The sequence below is a fragment of the Saccopteryx leptura genome, chromosome 1, assembly GCF_036850995.1.
Source record: "Saccopteryx leptura isolate mSacLep1 chromosome 1, mSacLep1_pri_phased_curated, whole genome shotgun sequence".
Classification (NCBI taxonomy): Eukaryota; Metazoa; Chordata; class Mammalia; order Chiroptera; family Emballonuridae; genus Saccopteryx; species Saccopteryx leptura.
The window spans coordinates 285,961,029-285,975,046 of record NC_089503.1 but is presented as its reverse complement, the minus strand read 5'-3'; the positions used below and the strand labels follow the sequence as shown (position 1 = coordinate 285,975,046).

The 14,018-nt window shown below is 40.3% G+C and overlaps 1 long non-coding RNA gene across 1 annotated transcript in view; it reads right to left on the bottom strand.

Annotated features, from left to right (window-relative positions):
• The window catches only part of LOC136389341 (uncharacterized), a 56,490-nt gene extending 46,416 nt beyond the window's left edge, over nucleotides 1-10,074 (bottom strand). The window contains exons 1-2 of the long non-coding RNA XR_010748298.1: nucleotides 10,033-10,074; nucleotides 8,964-9,074 (exon numbers count right to left, since the gene is read on the bottom strand). This is a non-coding gene — a long non-coding RNA (uncharacterized lncRNA). The remainder of the gene's footprint in view (nucleotides 1-8,963; nucleotides 9,075-10,032) is intronic.
• Nucleotides 10,075-14,018: the final 3,944 nt, after the last annotated feature.

Genomic DNA, 14,018 nt, shown 5'->3' with positions numbered 1-14,018 from the left:
ATATTTTCTTTCAAAAGAAAACTATGACAGATCTGCAGTAAAATTTCTAAATGCATCTTTTTTTTTTGGTGACAGAGACAGAGAGAGACGAACAGGGACAGACAGACAGGAAGTGAGAAAGATGAGAAGCATCAATTCTTTGTTGCGGCACCTTAGTTGTTCATTGATTGCTTTCTCATATGTGCCTTGACTGGGGGGCTACAGCAGAGCGAGTGACCCCTTGCTCAAGCCAGTGACCTTGGGCTCAAGCTGGTGAGCTTTGCTCAAACCTGATGAGCCCACACACAAGCTGGCGACCTCGGGGTTTCTAACCTGGGGCCTCCGCATCCCAGTCCGACATTCTATCTACTGCGCCACCGCCTGGTTCAGACCCTAAATGCATCTTGTTCCCAAGCCTTCCTTCCCATCACTGGCTCTCCCTGTTTTTCCATGTCCTCCTTCAAATCATTTTTTTTTTTATTTTGAGACTACGTTTATTAAAGTGGGAGACAGTGAAAAAGGAAGGGCCTAGAATAGAAGAAGCAACAGGAGAGAGGCTAGGCGGGGTGCTTTGGCTCACTGGCTAGTCAGAGGAAAGGGGGTCTTGGAGACAGGTTCAGGGGGTGAGCCCTGGACAAGCTGCCCACTGCTCCCCTGGTTGCAAGTCTCGGGGGACCCTTACAGTTTATTTATTCATTTTAGAGATGGGAGAGAGAGAGAGAAGAGGGGGAGGAGCAGGAAGCATCAACTCTCATATGTGCCTTGACCAGGCAAGCCCAGGGTTTTGAACCAGCGACCTCAGCATTCCAGGTCGATACTTGATCCACTGCGCCACCACCAGTCAGGCCCGGGGGACCCTTACAGTTTAATAGATGCCCACTTCTGGGGGAAGAAAAAGGGCAGCAGAAAGGAGAGGCTCAGGCAGGCTCCCAGGAGGGAGAGCATCCCTCCTTTGAGTCTTCAGTTCTCGATGACCCCATTTCTAAGCTACTTTCTAACTCCTCTGTACCCACTCAAGATACAGAGAAGGGATAATTCATCATCAATGTGAGGAAGAAGAGGTCAGAGGTGGTTTCACAGGGGTGGTTTTTGAGCTGAGTCTTAAAGGAAAAACACAAAAGTGGCAATTCGGCAGCAAGGAGGGAGAAGGGCACTCATGCAGCTGAAGCCACGACAAGCAGGTCACTGTGGTTATCGTGGCAATGGCTGTGTGTATAAGAGTATAGGAGCGTCATGACTGGATTTGTGTGTTGGAAAGATTTTCAGATTCACAACTGACCCTTTAAATACTAGGTGAAATGAGCAAATGTTGCATCTTTCCATGGGTGAAAGAACTATAAAAGCTAAGTAATACTTACATACAAAGTGGGGAGTATTTCAAGAAGACTTAGCTTGTGTCTGTTGAATTCTAAATAACAATGCTTACAGGTTAGGCTAAGACCAGAGGATGACATCAGCTTTTACTCTGTGGAAGCTCTTTGAAGCTCACCTAAGCTTCTAATGCCATTAAACCTTATAAAGTCTTATTTATAATACACTGAGTGACCTCCCACCTAGACAGCCAGATAATAGCAATCACTAACACTTGTATAACTCTATATTCACAAAAGACTGTTACTCCACTTTCTGTTTCGTTTCCCACAATTGGTAGACCAGTGTTCTTTCTGTCTCCATTTTACAGATGAGACTGAGACTCAGAAAGATAAAGTGACTTGCTTAAGATAATAGTCAAGGAGAGAGCTGAGAATTGAACCTGGGTTCTTCTCATTCCACATTCTGATGTTCTTCCCATCCACACCTTGCTAGTCGCTGCTAATCAGTAATCAGCCAGATCACCCTCACAGAGGTGAGGGGCCTTAATCTGCACCAAAAGCTGCCATGAGTTAACTGACGATTTTGGTCATGTTCTCATCCAATAGGAATAGTAATACCTGTTCACTGATTGTCGGGATGTTATAAGTGTAAGTGCTAGACAAGCATAATGCTCATCTACATTTACTTAGTATAACAGCCTGATCCAAAAAGCCTAGAAACCATCCATTTTTAGAGTTGATGACAAAATATTTTTCTCTTGAATCTGCTTTTGTCACATGGAGGAAGGAAAACAGAAATAGGTTGTACAGCTAATATGTTCCTCTTGCAGATTACTTTTGCAACTATAGTTACACATAAACCAGGCATTTTAAAAAATCACTTTTAAACTAACAAAATAGTGGGCAAAGTCACTTCACCTTTTAGGACCTACAAGGCCTTAGCTGGAAAATGGAGTTGGATCCAATGAACTCTAGGGTCATTTCCTGTTCTAATAAGATTGAATTATTATTCTATGCATAAATGAAGCAGGTTTGTCTAAGATCTGACTAGGGTCTTTTTGAGCCTCTAGAGGTAATTACTGGGAACATCATTTTTAAAGCCTACTTCTTGCTGTGAGCCTTGCATTACTGCACCCCTCTCCCAACCTCAGCGACAAGAAACCTGAACTGCCGCACCAACAAACACAGCCATGAGAAGAAGACTACAGGCATAAGGTGAGCTCTTGGACAATGCAGCAGCATGAAGAATTCTCCTCTTTCTTCTTTTCCTGTGGCACCCCTTTCCCCTACAAAAGAAAAAAAGACAAACAACCTAGTTTAAAGCAATGGGAAAGGATTTGAATAGATATTTCTGTGAAGAAGACATGCAAATGGCCAATAAGCATGTGAAAAGATGCTTCACATCATGAGTCATCAGGGAAATGTAAATCAAAACCACAATGAGATATGACTTTATACCTATTAGGATGCCTGTAATCAAACACGTACACAACAAGACCCTTGTACACCCTTTCCCATCATTTGATGGAAAACAGTTTGGCAATCCCTCAAAAAAATAAACATAAAATCATGTAACCCAGCAATTTTACTACTAGGTATATACCCAAAAGTATTGAAAACAGAAACTCAAACAGATGCCAATGTTCTTGGCGGCACTATTCACAATGGGCAATATGTATAAATAAGCAAAATGTGGTATATACGTACAATAGAATATATTGTCAGCCATAAAAGAGAATAAACCTCTGAGTACACACTACACCACGGATAAACCATGAAAACATCATGCTGACTAAAAAGAGTCAGACAAGAAGAACAAATATTGAATGATTTCACTTGTTTGAAATATCTAGAAGAGCAAATTCATAAAGGCACAAAGTAGACTAAGGTTACCAGAGACTGGGGGCAGGGGGGGGAGGGATGGGAGTTTCGTTTCAATGTGTACAGAGTTTCTATTTGGGTGATGAAAAAGTTTTGGAAATAGTAGCGATTGTTGTACAACATTTTAAACATAATTAATGCCACCATATTAAACACGCAAAAGGGGTAAAAATGGCAAGATTTTGTGTATATTTTAGTGCCAAAAAAAAAGGACAGAAGCCCTGGCCAGCTAGCTCAGTGGTAGAGTGTCAGCCCGGCATGTGGAAGTCCTGGGTAAGATTCCTGAGCAGGGCACACAGGAGAAGTACCTATCTGCTTCTCCACCTTTCCCCTCTCCTTTCTCTCTATCTCTCTCTTCCCCTCCCACAGCCAAGGCTCCATTGGAGCAAAGTTGGCCCGGGCGCTGAGGATGGCTCCATGGCCTCTGACTCAGGTGTTAGAATAGTTCCAGTTGCAACGAAGCAACATCGCAGATTGGCAGAACATCACCCCCTAGTGGGCATGCCGGTGGATCCCAGTTGGGCACATGCAGGGGTCTGTCTCTCTGCCTCCCCGCTTGTCACTTCAGAAAAATACAAAAAAAGAAAAAGAAAAAACAGAAGAGGGCAGAGCTTGCCCCAGTTGGAGATCTAAGACCTGCCCCCAGAGCGGGACAAAGCACCTAGCAGGGTACAGGAGCAGAACCAGGTGTGGAGGAACAGATGGTCCCCTCAGTTTTCAGTTTCTCAAGCCATGCAGGAGATAAATTCTGCAACTGGCTGCAGACCCTGCGTAGGGAGCCATGAAAGGCAGACACCATAAACCTTACAAAGAATTAGTTATGCCAATGGTGGATACAGGATGAAGCCTGGTCAACAGAGCCTAAAGGAACCCCCACTGCTCTCACTGGACTTTCCAAAAACCGCCAAAGCAGTGGAAGTGGCCAAAAGGAAGGTAGGAAGATGTCACCATGTGTGTCCCTCATGCCATCCCTGACTCCGTCTCAGGGAGGCTGAGCAGGAGGAAATGGGGGGAGAAGAAAGAACAAGTAATACCAGGTGCCCCTTCCCTCTGGACCCTGGAACTGCTACTCTAGCCTTAATGTGGGGGTTAAGGGTTGGGGAGGAGAGCTTTGAATTAAATATAATATAGATGTTTTTAAATGAAGAGCCGGGGGCTCACAAATTGAAACAGGACTGTTCTGAACAGCCCAACAAAGTATAAGGAACGAGACTGAACTATCATTAAGGAAGCTGGCTCTTGGGAAGAAATGGTGATTTGGCAAAGTTGGTAGAAATTATTGGACAACTAAATCATATGTTTATTACAATGAATTGAGTCTATTTAATACACAAGTTACATATTGTGGGAGATGTTCGCCAGTGTCCCCCCGTATCCATTCTCTCCATTCCTTCGTGGTAAGAAGACTTGCAGTTCTAAGCTTAGCACATCTGCTCTCCGAACAGAAATACATTCCCTAATCCTCCACCGCAGCCAGGTTTGAACATGTGCCTACATTCCTGACCACAGAACAAACATGGAAATAAGTGGCAGTTTTTGGAGATCTCCCTTAAAAGGTCACTGTCTTCTATCCCTTGCTGTCCTTGTTCACTTTCTTCTTCAAGCATTTTTGTGATGTCAATTTGATGACTGGGGTGATAGCTAACCTTCTAGATCATGAGGCTAATGGCCACAAACTCAAGATTCTGGATTCCTGGGAACTTTGTGGAATACAACCACTACACCAGCCCTGGACAGCCTAGCATTTTATGGGAGGGGGAGGTATATTTTTTAAGCCACTGTTATTTTAGGCCTCTGTAACTCACAGCTGAACCTAATTTTATATGAAACATCTGTAAAATACCACAAAAATTATCTCTAAGTACAAATGTAGAAAAAATAAGAACTATGTGTACCTCTCTACCTTGATTTAATCAAATCAACATAGATACTAAAAAAATAATAATAATAATTTATGGAAACCTTATATGAGGAATTTTACCAAGAGCTTCATAAACTGTGACTTAGGATATGAAACACCTTCAAGGCCACACGGTATCTGCAGAGCCATGATAAAAACCCAGTCTGACCGAAGAGCCTTGCTCCCTACTGGCCTCTAAGTTCCTCTGGCAAAGATCTATTTTTGTGGAGATCTGGGATAGATTGAACTACAAGAAAATTTCTTAAAATCTTGATAATGTATAAAAAAGAGATTTGTTGATATCAGGTATAGATAATATTTGGCAATTAATAAGATGACAAAAATTTGTGGAATTGTTATCTTGGCTACTATTACAGTTTTACAATACTGTTGTTAAAATAAAATGTAAATAATTAATTCTCAATTTGTGTATAAATTGAGTAATGCCCTAGTTATAATGTGAACCTAAATATATGTTGGAAAACAGCCACAAAAAGATGTATAACATTGAAAAATGTTGTGACAACAAACCTATAATTCTGGCCCATTAAAGCACATAGTTGCTATTTGTGATAAATCCAATAAGGCAGATTATCTGAGCTTATTTGTTTGTTACTTTAAAAAAGAGAATTGCTCTGAGAATGTATTCAAGAAAAGGTTTTTAAATTTAAATACCTTTTTATAAAAAAAAGCTAAAATAAACATAAAATCTGAATACTAAAATAACACAGTTACCTTTGGTAAACAAATTAATTTGCATACACTGATTAAATATGTTTGAGAGAGTGTGATTCTAATAACTGGCATTGCTTCAGAAAATGGAATTTATGAATAGTCATCAGAGAACTAATAATCCCTATACTGAGTCCATGCACATCTACATATTGTAGATGTTTATTAAATATTTGCTAAATGAAAGAATAGACTGATCAAGATGGATTGATAGGGGTTGAATGATTAAATGGGTGGAAGTTAAATAAATGAGTATGAATGGTGCTTTGCCAGTTTCAAGCAATTTCTCTCACTTGACCCTAAAAAGCGTGTATGAGCAAGATGGCTGGAAAGACACCACTCCCTTGTATCCTGCCCCCTCCACAACAATTTGGCATATATCCATGTGCCAAAATGCCTCTGTGGGAGCTGTGGAATCCAACACCATATGCCAAGGGACTCGGGAGGAGTCACAGCCACCCATGCATCAGGTAATAAGCACATATGCCCTGGCTGTGGACCCTGCGGTGAGCCAGCACTGGCCCCAGCCCCTCTTGACCACAGTCTTAGACGATCACCCACAGATGAGAGAGTCCTGTGGCAGCTGAAATATGCATTGGAGAAATGCCAATGCACTACTGGAGCAAAAATAAAAAGAAATACAAGTTTGGATGCATTGGAGAGGGTAAGAGGACATTTTGAGTTGGCTCAAATCTGTTGTCTCCACAGCTTAATGCCAGGAGAAAACCTTAGTACCCTTCTGTGGGGGAAAGAGTGTGTGGATGAGCACCTGGCTTCCCCACATGTGCAAGACTCTGGCAAAGAGGCCCATTTCTCTCTTGCCACCCTAAAGACTACTGAGATGTGACCTCGTGATGGGAAGAGAGTCAGGCAGGAATCCAGCAGGGCATTAAAAAGATGAGAATTCCAATAACAGTGCCACGGACTCAACAAGAAGCCTATGCATGAGCCACAGGGGCACTCTGCCCATGGGTCACCCCAATTGGCCACTGGGTGCCCCCCAAGACTCTACACACCTCACACACACACCCCCAACCTATGGTTGGATCCCTGTGCACACTCCTGATGGCAGCAAAAGTGAGCTTTGCAGACATTTAGTAAGCACACACAGTTAACATGAATCTGTGGGCCCCTGAGAAACCAAAAGGAACACTGTCAAGTCAACAACCTAACTTTACCCCTCAAGGAACCAGAAAAACAACAAACCAGGACCAAAGTTATCAAAAGGAATAAAATAACAAAGATTAAAGGAGAAAGAAATTATACCAAGAACAGAAAAATAATAGAAATTATCAAGGAAAGGAATAACCAATTTTCTAAAAAAATATTTTTTTAATGACAAACCTAAGAGAAAAAGAGAGAAGCCCCGGCCAGATAGTTCAGTTGGTTAGAGCAGTGGTCCCCAACCTTTTTTGGGCCACGGACCAGTTTAATGTCAGAAAATATTTTCACAGACCGGCCTTGAGGGTAGGACGGATAAATGTATCACGTGACCAAGACAAGCATCCAGAGTGAGTCTTAGACGGATGTAACAGAGGGAATCTGGTCATTTTTTAAAAATAAAACATCGTTCAGACTTAAATATAAATAAAACAGAATAATGTAAGTTATTTATTCTTTCTCTGCAGACAGGTACCAAATGGCCCACAGACCGGTACTGGTCCGCGGCCCGGGGGTTGGGGACCACTGGGTTAGAGCACTGTCCTAAAGCACAGAGGTTGCCGGTTTGATCCCCAGTCAGGGCACTTACAGGAACAGATCAATGTTCCTCTCTCTCTCTCTCTCTTTTTCTCTCTCTCTCTCTCTTTCTCTCTCTCTCTCTCTCCCTTTCTCACTCTCTAAAATCAATAAAATAAACATTTTAAAAAGAGAGAGACAGAAGACTCAAAAAATAAAATAAAAAATGAGGAAGGAAACCTTACAAATGATACCACAGAAATACAAAGGGTGATAAGAGATTATTATGAGCAATTATTATATCAACAAATTGGATAACCTAAAAGAAATTATAAATTTCTAGAAAAAGATAACCTACTAAGACTAAATTTTGAAAAATATATATAGAAAATTGGCACAGACTAATAATTACTAAGGAGACTGAATCAGTAAGCAAAAACTTTCCAACAAAAAATAGCCTACCTATGAGCTACATGATAGGTAGGGTGAGACGGTGAATTCTGCCAAATGTTTGGAGAAGAATTAATGTCAATCTTTATCAAACATTTTGAAAAAATGAAGAGAAGGGAAAACTCCAGACTCATTTCACAAGGCCAGAATTACCCTGGTACCAAAAGCCAGACATGAGCACTACAAGAAAAGAAAACTACAGGCCAAAATCCCTGATGGATATCTTTATCATGAAAAATCTGCAACAAAATATTATCTAACTGAATTTAACAGCATGTTAAAAGGATCACATACTGGGATCAAGTGGGATTTATCACTGTGATGCAAGGATGGTTCAACATACACAAATCAATAAATGTGATAAATCACAGTGATAGAATAAAAAAGAAAAATCATATGATCATCTTAGTAGATTCAGAAGTAGCACTTGGCAAAATACAACATCTCTTCATGATAAAAATGATCAACAATTTGGGTGTAGAAGAACATACTTTAACATAATAAAGGCCATATGTGGCAATTAGCATATATTCAATGGTGAAAGGTTGAAAGCTTTTCTGCTAACATCAGGAATAAGAAAGGATGATTGATTACTGTCACCACTTTTATTCAACGTAGTACTAGGAGTCCTAGCCAGAGCAATCAGCCAGAAAAAGAAATAAAAGCCATCGAAATTGGAAAGAATAAAAGTAAAAGTGTCTCACTTGCAGATGATATGACCTTATATATAGAAAAACTTAATGACTCCACCAAATAACTTTTAGAGTTAACATATTCATAACTATTAGGGACTACTAATCACTCCTTTAATTTCACCACTCTCCTGACTTCTGGAACATCACATATATCTAGTTTTTTCCTTCTATTTCTGATATCTCTCATTCTTCTTACCTGATTACAACTTATGAAATATAAACATTCCTTGGGATATTTTTTTCTTAGCTTTTTTTATCATCCACATTCTCTAACTACACAATAATCATTCTTCAAAATTTTAAATCTCCCATATGTTTGGAACAGATAATACAAACCTATGGTATCAATCACTACAGTATAGTACTTGGTTCTGTCTGAGTAGGTCAGTTGGTTGTAATGTCATCTCAACATGCCAGGGTTGTAGATTCAATCCCCAGTCAGGGCATCTATGAGGAGCAACCAATGAATGCATAAATAAGTGGAACAACAAATCAGTGTTTCTCTCTCTCTTTTCTTCTCTATCTAAAATCAATAAATTTAAATGTTTTTAATTTAATGTAACTTCTAATTTTCTTAACATTTTCTTTTCTGTACCTTACTTATTATAAGAATATAGTATATAAGAATATAGTATATAATACATATAATATATACAATATGTGTCAATTGACTGTTTATGCTATTGAGAAAGCTTACGGTCAAGAGTAGGCTATTAATAGTTAAGTTTTGGAGAAGTCAAAAGTTACACATGGATTTTTTTACTGTGTGGTGGATTGGTGACTATCTGTAAAATGAGATAGTCTAAACATATTATCTTTAGGGATCTTCCAGAAATAATATTTGATGCTTCTATACTTTACATGAAAAGCACTCTATTCATTACATGCATTGCTAAGTACTTGTACCAAAACAAATCTTGCATCTTATGATTTTTTTTTTTTTTTTGTATTTTTCTGAAGCTGGAAATGGGGAGAGACAGATAGACTCCTGCATTTGCCCGACCGGGATCCACCCGGCATGCCCACCAGGGGCGACGCTCTGCCCCTCCGGGCGTCGCTCTGCCGCAAGAGGCCAAGGAGCCATCCCCAGCGCCCAGGCCATCTTTGCTCCAATGGAGCCTTGGCTGCGGGAGGGGAAGAGAGAGACAGAGAGGAAGGAGGGGGTGGGGGTGGAGAAGCAAATGGGCGCTTCTCCTATGTGCCCTGGCCGGGAATCGAACCCGGGTCCCCCGCACGCCAGGCCGACGCTCTACCGCTGAGCCAACCGGCCAGGGCCTGAATCTTATGATTTTAATCATAATATGGAATGATAAGGTTAGAAACAATGCTTCATAGAATTCTTGATTTATTATATATTTATATAAAAATTTTTATATAATTATCCAGATTAGCATTGCCTACTCACCAATATTTCAGAGGCAGAAGAGATGAGTAGATTGCTTTTCTTGAAGTTGAAATGAACAGTGCTGAATCATAGCAAATACAGCTGAAGAAACACCATTTTCCCTTCAAGTCTAGCAGAGAATTATTTGCTTACTTGGGATAGTAAATTTTATTTGTCAACTGAGCTAGGGCACAGTACCCAAATACTTGGCCAAACAGGTCCAGATGTTGGTGGATTAACATTTAAGCTTTGAGAAAGCAGATTATTCTTCATAATGTGGATGGGCCTCATCCAATCAGTGGAAGGCCCAAGAAAAAGACTGAGGACCCTCAAGGAAGAGGGAATTCTGCCAGCAAACTACCTGTGGACTTGAGCTGAAATGTCAACATTAGCTTCTCCCTTGGTCTCCACACTTGCCTACCATGCAGATTTTGAACTTGCCTGCCTCCACTGCTGGCTTTCAAGATAGAAGGAAGAAGATATGAGCCAATGAATGTGGGAAGATTCTAGAAGCTGGAAAAGGACTATGACCCTCAGTTAAAACACTCGTCTTGAGGGGAAAAATGATGTGTGTGACCACGGATCCCTATGTGGTGTGGTGTGGTTTTCAGGAACACACTGTACACATAAACAAGGACTGACTGTCCTGTTACAGGAAGTGGGACAATACAAACCAGCCTTTGCATGAACTCTGAAATGTACCCTGCAACCAACCACTGGATCAGGGTACAAGACAAATAATGATCCTAGTGGAACTTGGGAATGGGTACTAAATGGAATTTAATATTGTTCCCTGACTTACCTTTGTTTATAGAGGGCTAATTGTTTTTCCTCAATCCTGTGACAAAAGGAACTGGAGGAGACAGAAAGAAAAAGAACAATTTGGTTCTCGGTGAATTCTCAATAAACAATTGTTGAATTGCAATATATGTCCATCCTTTTGGTTCTGTTTCTCTGAAGAACCCTACTATAATGCCTTCCTAGACATGAAAGAAAAGAGTCACCCCATCCCAATCTGCTCTTATCCTATGTCTTCTGATTCAGGAACATCTAGTCTCAGCCAGTGGGTTCATCCACTCAAAATGAATGGAAGTAGAAGGGATCTACAAACTGTAAAGTACCACATACATGTATGCTAACATAACAATTATTATCTTCACTATCTTCATTTTAGAAACTCCATTTGAAACACTAGTTATAAGTAGCTATGCTCAGTATTATATAATGTGAAAGGCTGGAGTCTCTAAGAGAAGCCAAACCACTTAGGGCAGGGTGCTCTGCTTCTACAACCCACCAGCTCAGCCACACATCAGGTTATTAAAACCACTCCTGGGAAAGAGCAGAATTTGTTGATTATGCATGCATCCCACATAGCTCTTGGCTCTAGCAATTCTCTACACCTCCAGAGACTTCTCATCTTTCTCTTCATCTATATTATCCAGAAAAGAAAAAAAAGCCAGATGTCATAAGAAGTGATCTTTTTTAGCACTTTTCCAATCAAAACCAGCCTTTGCTGACTTCCTAGAATAAATCCTTCCCTAGTCTCCAAAAACCTGATGGTTTTTTTAGTGCACTAGCTCCACTTAGTGACTTCTGGAGAGAATGCACTCAAATTTTTTTCCATTTGGGTCAAGTTTATAGAATTGACAGCTAAATATCAGACAATGTATTTACAATGGCCAGACCAAGATTTCAGTTCCAGAGATTTCCAGGGAATATTATACATGACTCATTTTAGGAATACCTAGCATAAGGTTAATAATATAGACATTGATTTCAGACAGCTCTGAGTTCAAATACCTACTCAGTTTCTTATAACTTCTTCCTCTGTCCTTTACCTTATTTAGGCTTTATATTTATTTATTTATTTATTTATTTATTTATTTATTTATTTTTGGTAAAAACCTGAGTAATTCTTATTTAAGCTTTATTTTTATAATTATGTTAATTTTAAAACCTAAAAGTTTTCTAATGATTAATATAAATGGATAGTACATAGAGTACTTAGTAGACTATATAGCTCTTCATAAACAATAACAAATAAAAAATATCAATGGCCTTTTTCACAGAATTATAACAAATAATCTTAAAATTTATATGAAAGCACAAAATACCCCAAATAGCCAAAGTGATCTTGAGGAAGAACAAAGTTGGAGGCATCATGCATCCTGACTTCAATGTATCCCACAAAGTTATAATAATCAAAACAGTATGGCCTGACCTCTGGTGGCGCAGTGGATAAAGCGTCGAGGTCGCTGGTTCGAAACCCTGGGCTTGCCTGGTCAAGGCACATATGGGAGTTGATGCTTCCAGCTCCTCCCCCCTTCTCTCTCTCCTCTCTAAAAACAAAAACAAAAACAAAAAAAAACAGTATGGTTCTGGCACCAAAACATGCATATATATTGATCTGTGGAATAGAATAGACAGCCCAGAAGAAGAATAAAAACCAAAATGTTTATGGCCCTGGTTGAGTAGCTCAATTGGTTAGAGTATAATTCCAATATGCCAAGGTTGTGGGTTCAATCCCCAGTCAGGGCACATACAGAAGTTTACCAACGAATGCATGGATAGGTGAAACAGTGGATCAGTGTTTCTCTCTCTCTCTCTCTCTCTCTCTTTATTTCTCTCCCTAACATCAATTAATAAATAAAATTTAAAAAGAAAACATGTTTATATGGGCAATAAATCTACAACAAAAGAGGTAAGAATATACAATGGGGAAAAGACAGTCTCTTCAATAAATGATGTTTGGGCCATGGCTGGGTAGCTTAGTTGGTAAGCATAACCTAACATCCCATTACACCTAGGTTGTGGGTTTGATCTCCTATCAGAGCAACCAATGAATGCATAAATAAAAAAAACAACAGGCCCTGGCTGGTTGGCTCAGCGGTAGAGCATCGGCCTGGCGTGCGGGGGACCCGGGTTCGATTCCAGGCCAGGGCACATAGGAGAAGCGCCCATTTGCTTCTCCACCCCCCCTCCTTCCTCTCTGTCTCTCTCTTCCCCTCCCGCAGCCAAGGCTCCATTGGAGCAAAGATGGCCCGGGCGCTGGGGATGGCTCCTTGGCCTCTGCCCCAGGCGTTAGAGTGGCTCTGGTCTCAGCAGAGCGACGCCCGGAGGGGCAGAACATCACCCCTTGGTGGGCAGAGCGTCGCCCCTGGTGGGCTTGCCGGGTGGATCCCGGTCGGGCGCATGCGGGAGTCTGTCTGACTGTCTCTCCCCGTTTCCAGCTTCAGAAAGAAAAAAGAAAAAAAAACAAACAAACAAACAAACAAAAACAACAACAACAAATCAATATTTCCCTCTCTCTCTCTCTTTCTAAAATTAATAAATAAAAATTTAAATAAATAAATGGTGTTCAAAAAACTCGACAGATAATAGGAAAAAAATTGGACCACTTTGTACACTATATATAAAACTAAACTCAAGCCTGACCAGTGGTGGCACAGTGGATAGAGCATCTTCCTGAAACGCTGAGGACCAAGGTAGCTGGCTTGAGCTCATGCAACTTGAGTGCAGGCTTACCAGCTTAAGTGTGAGATCATCAACATGATCACATGGTTGCTGGCTTGAATCCAAAGGTCACTGGCTTGAAGCTCAAGGTCGCTGGCTTGAGCAAGGTGTCACTGGCTCATTGGAACCCCCCTTCCGATCCATCAAGGCACATATGAGAAGTAACCAATGAACAACTAAAGTGACACAACTACAAGCTGATATTTCTCATCTCTCTCCTTTCCTGCCTGCCTATCTCTGTATCTTTCACTTTAAAAAAAAAAAAGATTTAAATCAATAAATAAAAGAAATTTAAAATAAAACTAAACTCAAAATGGATTCAAGAGGGTTAAATATAAGACCTGAAACTATACAACTCCTAGAAAAAAACATAGGCAGTAAACATTGGTCTTAGCAATATTTTTTTGGATAAGTCTCCTTGGGCTAAGACAACAAAGACAAAAATAAACAATGGAACTACATCAAACTAGAAAGTTTTCACACACTAAATGAAA